Genomic DNA, 9772 nt, shown 5'->3' on the forward strand with positions numbered 1-9772 from the left:
ACTTTCTGTGAGTTCTAGTACAGAGAAAGCAAGTAAATGTATTGATGATAATGGAATTAAGGTTTATAATTGTCAAAGAAAGGAGTCACAAATACAGAAAGGAGGGGACTAGAGAGAATCTCGTTGCATTGGGTTTGGGGTCAACACGAACTCAGAGTTTTTAAACATGAATAGGTAATATAACAATAGCGGTCTACATGAGGGTATGCTTCTGTGTGTATTCTGTAGCACTGTCCAACCGACAAGGCTAAGAACAAAGTTCCTCAACTTCCGCACTGTGGTCATTTGAGACGTAAGGATTTGTTTCTGCAAATTGTCCTGCGCATTGCAGAATGCTGATCAGCATCCCTGCCCTCTCCCTAAATGCCAGCAGCACCTGCCTCACACTGGAACAATCAAAAACATCCCCAGACATGACCAGACGTGCCCTGGGAAGCAAAGTTGCCCCAGGTTGAGAACCACTGACCAAGGGCTGGCAGCATTCCAGGAAAGGAGAGCATGGGTGGCACACGGGCATCGCTTTCTAAATTCACTGCAGATTCCAGCCACTGATTTTAGGCTTGGATCAGGGAAACAGAAATCTGGAACTTCTGATTATATCAGAAAGTAAGGACAGGCTCAAATAATGATGGAAATATGGCAAGAGGACAAAGGAAGCAGCCTGAAGGGGCTCCCACTAGCCCACTCTGAGGTAATTTTAACATTCTAATAAACAACGCAACAGATTCCAACTCACTGAGTAAAATAAGAAACTACAAGTCACATAGATCTATGGAAAAACAGATGACTAACAGAGAGACAGATAGATAGATAAAACAGAAAAGTTTTTCCTTGCAGTATAATGAATGCCATTTATAAGTATTGAAAAAATGAAGTTAGGGATACAATTTGCAAGCAAGCACAATAACAATCGATTCAAACAGAAATGACTATTGCATGCTAAAGCTAGAAAGCGAAAGTGGGCCGGGCGCGGTGGCTCAAGCCTGTAATCCCAGCACTTTGGGAGGCCGAGGCGGGTGGATCACGAGGTCAAGAGATCGAGACCATCCTGGTCAACACGGTGAAACCCCCTCTCTACTAAAAAAATACAAAAAATCAGCTGGGCATGGTGGCACGTGCCTGTAATCCCAGCTACTCAGGAGGCTGAGGCAGGAGAATTGCCTGAACCCAGGAGGCAGAGGTTGCGGTGAGTCGAGATCGCGCCATTGCACTCCAGCCTGGGTAACATGAGTGAAACTAGGTCTCAAAAAAAAAAAAAAAAAAAAAAAAAAAAAAAAAAAAAAAAAAAAAAAAAAAAAAAAAAAAAGAAAGCGAAAGTGAAAATCTGATAAAACAGACATAAATGTATATTTCGAAGTATTGCTCCAAGAAATACTGATTAATTATAAAGGGGGGAAAAGTAAACCGTAGTGGAGAGCACTGTCAGATGCCATCTGAACCTGGGAGTCAAAGTGAGTGTCTGTCGGCAGTGGGAGAGCGATGTTGTGGCCTCCTGGTACGAGGCACTGAGAAACACAGCATCACATCTGTAATTCTCCTCTGAAAATCTGCATAGCCTGAATCGAATCCATTGACAAACCACATTAAGGACATTTTACGAAATAGCCAGTTATCTTCAAAAATGGCAAGATCGCAAAGATAAAAAGACTGATAAACTGTTTCCGATGAGAAGAGACAGGCGGCCTGGCAAGGACTCGCCATTGGTGAACTGCAGGCGACAGATTAGACAATGGCGTGTACCCATGCTAGTGATTCTGCTCGCCGCACCGAGGCTGTGCTACAGAATGTCCCTGGCCTCAGAGGACACACAAGAGAACGCCTAAGGACCAAGGGAGTCAAGCCTGCAGCTTGCTCTGAAACAGCTCAGGAAACCCCATAACAGTGTGTTCATATACAGAAAGAGAGGGAAAAGCGCGTGAGACCAAACGTGAAGAGCGGGAGGGTCTGGGTATATCCAGAGGCTCTTTAGATTACTCTTGCTGCTTTTTGTAAGTTTGAAGTCACTTCAAAACTACAATAAAAAAGCTTATTATTACTTCTTCTCTAATGATTATAAAAAAATAAAATTACTTCATTTTTCTAAATTTATTAATGGCATTTTTTACTGCAAGGAAGAGTTTTTCTCCCTTCTATATCTATCTATCCATCTATCTGTCAGTCATCTATTTCTCCATAGAGCTATGTGACTCGTGGTTACTTATGTTATTCAATGAGTTGTAATCTGTTGCTATCTTTTATTTGAATGTTTAAATTATCTCAGAGTTGGCTAGTGAGAGCCCCTTTAAGCTGCTTTCTGTGTCCTCCTGACATACTTTCATCATCTTTTTGTCTTTTAAAAAAAAATTAGAAATACAGCAAAGTGCTGCCTCAGCACTGAGACTCCAGCCCCACCCAGCATGCACAGACCTGTGGGCTCAGCTGGTTGGGAGGTCATGGCTCAGGCTTCCCAGCGCAACATGGATTTCGCAGCCAAGCCACAGCACCATGAAGCTGCAGGCCAGCTGGTTACTAAGGATGCACTTCAGCGGTGTCCACACCCTGCACTGTTCCTTGGAGCAGAGAAACAGGGTGTGAGCCGGGAGGGACTGGCGTACTGGAGACAATGCAGGCGCAGAGGCTGAGGATGAAGGGCCCTCCACCTCCCCCAGACAAGTTGGCTCGCAAGGGACAGACACGTTCCCCACCCCTCACTCTGCCTGCACCTCCGTCTGCAACACAGGGGAGGTCACTGCTGTTTCCCAGCCCCTTTCTTCAGTTTCCTGCTGGGTTTTCACATAAGCCCCCTCCCACATGTGCACAGCCCCATCAGGATAGGGCTGTGAGTCTGGTCCCACATTGCCAGCAACGGGTAGAGGCGGGAATGGAGGTAGAAGGGGGTAAATTCTTCATCGGGAATAACACAGTAATCAATGGATCACAAACCATAGGCCTAAAACGGACTTTCTGAAGCTGTGGCCTTTGGCCTGCTCATTTTTGTAGAGAAGAAAGAGAGGTCCTGGAAGGGGAGCTGCTTGCACTTGGAGTACTCCTTCTTAGAAACCAACACTTCCCAGACATCCCACAATGGAACAAAGGAGACAGAGATATATCCGCCTTGATAACAGGAGTTCAGCCAACCACAGCCTCACGAACTCCACAGGCTTCCTGGGTGCCCATGTGCCCTGTCACAGCATTGTTTTCCCAAGATTTAGAAAGGTATGCCAGGATGGATGGACCACTGGCCCCCTCGCTGGAACTGAAGTATACATCCATGCCCCCTGCCACGCGGCTAGCAGCGCCTCTCTCCAGATAATGCAGAGTAGACCCCCATTGCCGTTGGGCATGGTCACGGGTCTTGCTTGGCCCATAGAATGTTAACGCATGTGACAAGTACTCTGAACTTAATCCTGCATGCGTGAGAGCCTGGTGCCTTCTGAGCTTCCATGAGAAAAACCTGGCCCAGACAGGCACCGCCCCTGCATCATGGGCCCCATTATGAAGACAGCAGCCAAGCCAGCACCAGACCCGCTGACCCCCAGCCCAGGTACAGGCTGCAGAGCATGACAGGGATAGCTTGTTGCTGTCAGCCCCCAAGATGCTAAGGTTTTTCCTAGGGAACAGTAGCTGACTAATGCATGAGTTATCCCATTTTCCATGGTACATCTTCTCTACTCTTAACCAAGTGAGCCCTTGGCTGCCCCCGTAACAATCTGTGTTCCAGAGCAAGTACTTAAGATGGTTGTTACAAGGACTAGAAACAAGAGCTTTAAATATTTCCTTCTGCTCAGGCATTAGAGAGAATGCAGGGGCAGAGGCTGAGGATGAAATGGCTCGTGCCTGAAATCCCAGCACTTTGGGAGGCAGAGGTGGAAGGATGGCTTGAGCCTAGGAGTTTGAGATCAGCCTGGGCAACACAGCAAGACACTGTTTCTACTAAAAATTTTAAAAATGAGTCCGGCATGGTAGTCCACACCTCTAGCTCCAGCTACTAGGGAAGCTGAGGCGGGAGGATCGCTTAAGTCTGGGAGGTCAGGGCTGCAGTGAGCTGTGACTGCGTCACTGCACTCCAGCCCAGGAGGCAGAGCAAGCCCATCTCCAAATAAATAGTTTCCTTCTGGCAAGTCCTAAATGCGCATCTCTCAGATTCAGAGGACAGCATTTAACTCTCTCCAGGCAGATGAATGAACACCTGTGCTTTCCTCAGTCCGCCACTGCCTCTGCTCCACTCATGAAACACTCTTTGTTTTATGGATGACGTATTGCCCGCTTCTAGACTCTAACTCTAAACGGGATGCGTTGTAATATTTTCTTCTGACACCTGTAGCTATGGATAGGACTTGGGAACTTTGTCCAAGGTCTCCAGCACATGCAGGCAGCTGTGGTCCTCACATATCCCAAGAGAATTCCGGTGTTGCTTTCAGTGTTTTATTCTCTTCAGAGGACCTGAGTGTTTAGGAGATAAGAAATGGGGAAAAGAACTTGAGTTTCAAAAAAATGAAACCAAGAAAAAAAGTTGATTTTTGCCAGGATTGCAAGAATAAGAACCCCATAACAGGGCTGTTGCAGAGGAGTGTTTAAAGCCACCATTTACAATCCCATAAAGTGTAAGCCAGATCAGAGATAACAGAAATTAAAATGAAATTGCAAATCAGAAACACACCCTTCTTGGCTCTGCTTACTTCCTTCTCTGGGCTTCCAGTGTCCAGCGTTATTGGAGGGTAATTGCAACTGTCTGGGATAAACAGAGATGGGTCGGAGATTTGCTTTCCACTGTTCCAATGCCTGGGAGACAAGAGAAAAATAGCAGAACGAAGTGGGCTCTGTGCGGTATGCAGAACACATCAGACGCGGGGAGATGTGAGTATGGGACCTCAGCCAGGTCCTCCCTACCCACGGCTGGGGGCAATCGTTTAAAGCCATTCTATCCCTGATGACCTCTCTCACCCGTTATCTTCCCAGTCCCGGAAATAAGCATAGCCAATCTACAGCATATGTTATCTTAATGTAAATTCTTGGTAAACAATTTAGAAGTGTTTTCTTTCAAAACTCACTTGCAACCGCTGCTAATTGGAGCACATCTTCAGGGCAGCTTGAATCTCTGCTACTAAGTTGCGATCTTCACATTTGGCCCATATAAACGTTCTACTTATATTAATTTTGCCTGAGTTTTTTCTTTTACGTCCCCACCTTTGGCTTGCCAGCGATGTTGTGATCATAACTCACCATGGGGCTGAGCCACAGCTGGATTCTAATTAGATCACATGGAATGATCAAGTTCAGGGTTCATGTTAGGTCTCAGGGCAGCCAATTCTAACAAGTCCTGAATTCCGAAGACCCTGTGAAGCCTCTGTCCATCCAGCTCACAACGGAGACAAATCCCAAAGCTTCCACAGTTTTCCTAAGCCCCTGTCTTGTTCAGTTTCTTCATTCCCACAATCCAAGCTCCTCCAAGGACTTGCATTGCCCAAGCCTAACATTCAGGCATTTATATAAAGATAAGCAGGAAGCCAGAGGCCAGAGAATGGAGGAGTGCAGGCCAGCTGGAAAACGTTGCGTAACAGTGGCCTCACCCAGCTGGGGACACAGTCCACACTGAGAAGGCCCAGGCCAACCGGCCTTTTATGAGGGCATGTATGTCTGTGTGTGTGTGTGTGTGTGTGTGTGTGTGTGTGTGTGTCTGTATGTCTATGTCTGTGTGTGTGTGATGGTTAATATTGAGTATCAACTTGATTGAATTGAAGGATGCAAAGTAATGTTTTTGGGTGTGTCTGTGAGGGTGTTGCCAAGGGAGACTGACATTTGAGTGGGTGGATTGGGAAAGGCAGATCCTCCCACAATCTGAGTAGGCACCGTCTAATCAGCTGCCAGCATGGCCAGAATACAAGCACGCAGAGGAACATGGAAAGACCAGAGTGGCTTAGTCTCCCAGCCTACGTATTTCTCCCATGCTGGATGCTTCCTGCCCTCAAACATCAGACCCAAAGTGCTTCAGCTCTGGGACTCTTGGACCTTCGGCCCCAGAGTGAAGGCTGAACTGTCGGCTTCCCGACTTTTGAGGTTTCGGGACTCCGACGGCCTTTCTGCTCCTCAGCTTGCAGACGGCCTATTGTGGGGCTTCACCTGGTGATCATGTGATTCAATACTCCTTAATAAGCTCCCTTTATGTATACATCTATCCTATTAGTTGTCTCTAGAGAACCCTAATACGATGTGTATGTATGTGGTGTGTGTGTATGTGTGTATATATGTGTGTATCTGTATGTATGTGTGTGTATGTCTGTGTGTGTGTATGTGTGTGGCAGGCCAGGTCTCACTAGCAGCTGAATAGGCAGGCCTCCGGAACAACTGTGTCAGCACTGACTGAGTGGGTAAGTTAAGTATTAAAAGCTGAGAGAGCCAGAGCCCTTATACAAAGGATGGACTGTAACAAAAACCCACCAAGAGTTTTACTCAGGCCTTTCCTGGGCCTTGAAGCATGACAAGATAACGAAGGAATTCTTAACAGGGCCCGATTAGGATTAAACAAGTTTTTATTGGAGTCTGAAGAAACTCCCCAGACTTCCACAAACAAGTTTATTGGGGTCTGAAAGAACTCCCCAAACCTCCATCATTTAGCAGGAGACAAGATTAAGGGTAATCACCCAACACCAGGACCCATCTAGATTAAGTAAATGTACTGAGGCTCCGGAGGAAGGTCTTCAGGGCTCAGAACTCAGTCGCAGATTAGAAGAAGTGAATCACTTATGTCTTTAGATAAATGCACACTTACACACAGACATACGGCTTAGAAGGTATCTAGCTCTGGAAAACTTGGTAATTTTGAGTTGGTCTGGTGATATTTTCCAGGCCTTCTCCCTGTACCCGGCTGCAGAAGTAAACTCTCTTCTTTCTCATTTCATCTGCATCTGGTTACTGGCCTGAGAGAAAGAGCAGCTCCACCCCTGGCTTGATCGGGGAACATGTGTGTGTGTCTGTTTGTATGTCTGTGTGTGTATGTGACTGTGTGTGTGTATGTCTGTGTGTGTCTGTGTGTGTGCGTATGTGACTATGTGTGTATGTCTGTGTATGTCTGTGTGTGTGTATGTGACTGTGTGTGTGTATGTCTTTGTGTGTATGTGACTGTGTGCGTGTATGTCTGTGTGTGTCTGTGTGTGTGTATGTGACTATGTGTGTATGTCTGTGTGTGTATGTGACTGTGTGTGTGTATGTCTGTGTGTCTGTGTGTGTGTATGTGACTGTGTATGTCTGTGTATGTGACTATGTGTGTATGTCTGTGTGTATATGTGTCTGTGTGTGTGTATGTCTGTGTGTCTGTGTGTGTGTATGTGACTGTGTGTATATGTCTATGTGTGTATGTGATTGTGTGTGTATGTCTGTGTGTGTATGTGTCTGTGTGTGTATGTCTGTGTGTGTCTGTGTGTGCGTATGTGACTGTGTGTATGTCTGTCGTGTATGTGACTGTGTGTGTGTATGTCTGTGTGTGTGTATGTGTCTGTGTGTGTGTATGTCTGCGTGTCTGTGTGTGTGTGTGTCTGTGTGTGTATGTCTGTGTGTGTATGTGTCTGTGTGTGTATGTGACTGTGTATATGTCTGTGTATGTCTGTGTTATATTATATTATAACAGGGCTGTGGGAAGTTCTCATCAAGCAATGGAGCCATTCCATGTTGGATTTTGGCATTGAAGGTGTTAGCCTCTTAATTTTTATTTTTACACAGGTAAGTTCCAGGTAAAATTTTTATTTTCACAAAAGTTCCAGTAAGTGGTTAGTAGCTGTTCACTTTCATGACAAGATCATTTGGCCCCTGCTGCTGGTACCATTAATGCAATCCTTGCACCAAAGTGATGAGTTGGAAATGTAAAACGTGCAGTAAGTGCCAGGGAAATCTCTCTCCTTTCGTTTGTTAGCTCTAAAATCTTTGGGCATTTCTGTGGCATCTATGTGTCAATGTCAGTGAGCAGTTAAGTTTCCTTAGATATACCTGATCACACATCAGAGAACGTTGTGATGATTTGATTGGTTGGTATGCCCGATACTATCTGCAAAGGAAATCCTGATGAATTATCAGTATGCCCAGCAGCTAACTTGGGGGTATTCATGATCTTCTGTTAATGAAAGCACACTAGGGCTAACATTTGAAGACACAGATTCTCCTTGGGCAGCTACGCTGTTGGGCTTAGTATATCTGGGTCTCAAGCAGACAGAGCCACGCCTTCCTGGACATACGACACCCAGCAAAGTAATACTTGATTGGAAAAGATACTTGTTAGATTATGTAATACACACTCATAAATAACGCTCTGGGAATCACACACCAAATGACATGAAGTTGTGTTCTAAATAGATATTTATGATGGCAGTAATGTTATTTTATTATACTAAAAATTATTGGGAATCCCACAAGTTCCCGAATCAGCAGTTAGGAATTGAAAAAGAAAGGATATTAATCAGTGCTGTCTTTTATACCTGTAATGGAATTTTTTTTAAGGTGAGAAGCAGAGTACATTCCAGGGTGCTTGACTACAAGTAACTGAAACCAAGTCTAATTGCCTTTGGAGAGAAAAAGATTCATTTGAAAGGAAGTAAGGTGGTTCACAAGCCTATGGGACCTCAATAACGAGGCTTGGCAAGTCAGCGCAGACTGAGTGCGCATGCTACTGCAGCAGGATTGAGGTCACACCTAACACCTCCCTGGTGAGCAAGCTGCAGCCCTGCCACCAGCGACATGGGTGAGGAAGAGCCACCAGGCCTTCCAACACCATTGCCTCGCACCTGGACACAGCGTTTTCCCTCTCCTGGCACACTGTCCTGTCTCTTTATATAACTGATACACAATTTAAAATCCAGAATTGGAAGATCTGATTGGTTGACCCAAAGACAGGTGTCATGCCCCACCTTCTGGGACGAGGAAGACAAGTGTCTGGCTTCCTCAGCTTCCGTAAAGGGGAAGCTCTGACTTGTTCCACAATAAGCAAAAGGGGGGATCTGAAGGAATAAACCTGTTTAGACATGACATTGGCCCCCAAAATTGAACATTAAAGCTGCAAATGTCCAGTTCAGAAAATCAAAATAAAATATTTCATTGGCTAAGGATCTAAAATAGTAAAGATTGCTTCACAAGCATAAGTTTGCAGAAAGGTCAGTGGGCTAATCGGAAAGGATTATTTTTTATCAATGCATTTCCAAGAGGTAACTAGGATGGCTACATTTAAAACAACCGGAGCCTTCAGAGTCATTAGTAATTCTAAAGCATGACTTTCATGCTACCATACGAAACGTATGCACACATTTTGTGTTGTGGAGTAGCCAAACAGATTCTTCATTTCTGCTTGTTAAGGGTTGCAGGTAACATGGAACTGGGCATTTTGCCCGCTGGAACTCATCTGTAGCCATGTATTCCCATTATTCCACGTGCCCGGTAATGCCAGGGTAGCCGAGTCAATCTTCCACCGGGAAGCACTCCAGACCTCGAGGGCTGAGGGGAGGCGCGGACTCAGCACCAGCGGTGCCACGGCTCAGCCTGGCGCCTGCCCTCCAGGCCCTGGCCCTCGGAGCGGCCCCCAGACCGGCAACATCAGAAACGCAGAGCGCGGGCCCAGCGGGAGCTGCCGACTCAGAGCCTGCAGTGACACACCCCTCCTGGGTTCCGTGACCCTGTGCGGCTGGCAGCCCGGGGTCAGGACATTTCCTTGTCACCTTGTGGCGACGAAGCCTAGTTTCCTCCAGTGCGATTGTGAGTACACCGGGACTCCACATTCACCGAATTACATAATTTCCTCTCCTCTTCTCTGGGA

General features: G+C 46.0%; 1 long non-coding RNA gene across 1 annotated transcript; it reads right to left on the reverse strand.

Moving 5' to 3' along the window:
- Window positions 1–4078: 4078 nt before the first annotated feature.
- LOC119473122 lies at window positions 4079–5174 on the reverse strand. Its single transcript, XR_005202304.1, has 3 exons — window positions 5031–5174; window positions 4659–4761; window positions 4079–4422 (listed from the first exon to the last, which is right to left on the reverse strand). It is a non-coding gene; the product is annotated as an uncharacterized LOC119473122 (long non-coding RNA).
- Window positions 5175–9772: the final 4598 nt, after the last annotated feature.

The sequence above is a fragment of the Cebus imitator genome, unplaced genomic scaffold, assembly GCF_001604975.1.
Source record: "Cebus imitator isolate Cc_AM_T3 unplaced genomic scaffold, Cebus_imitator-1.0 Scaffold134, whole genome shotgun sequence".
Lineage (NCBI taxonomy): Eukaryota > Metazoa > Chordata > Mammalia > Primates > Cebidae > Cebus > Cebus imitator.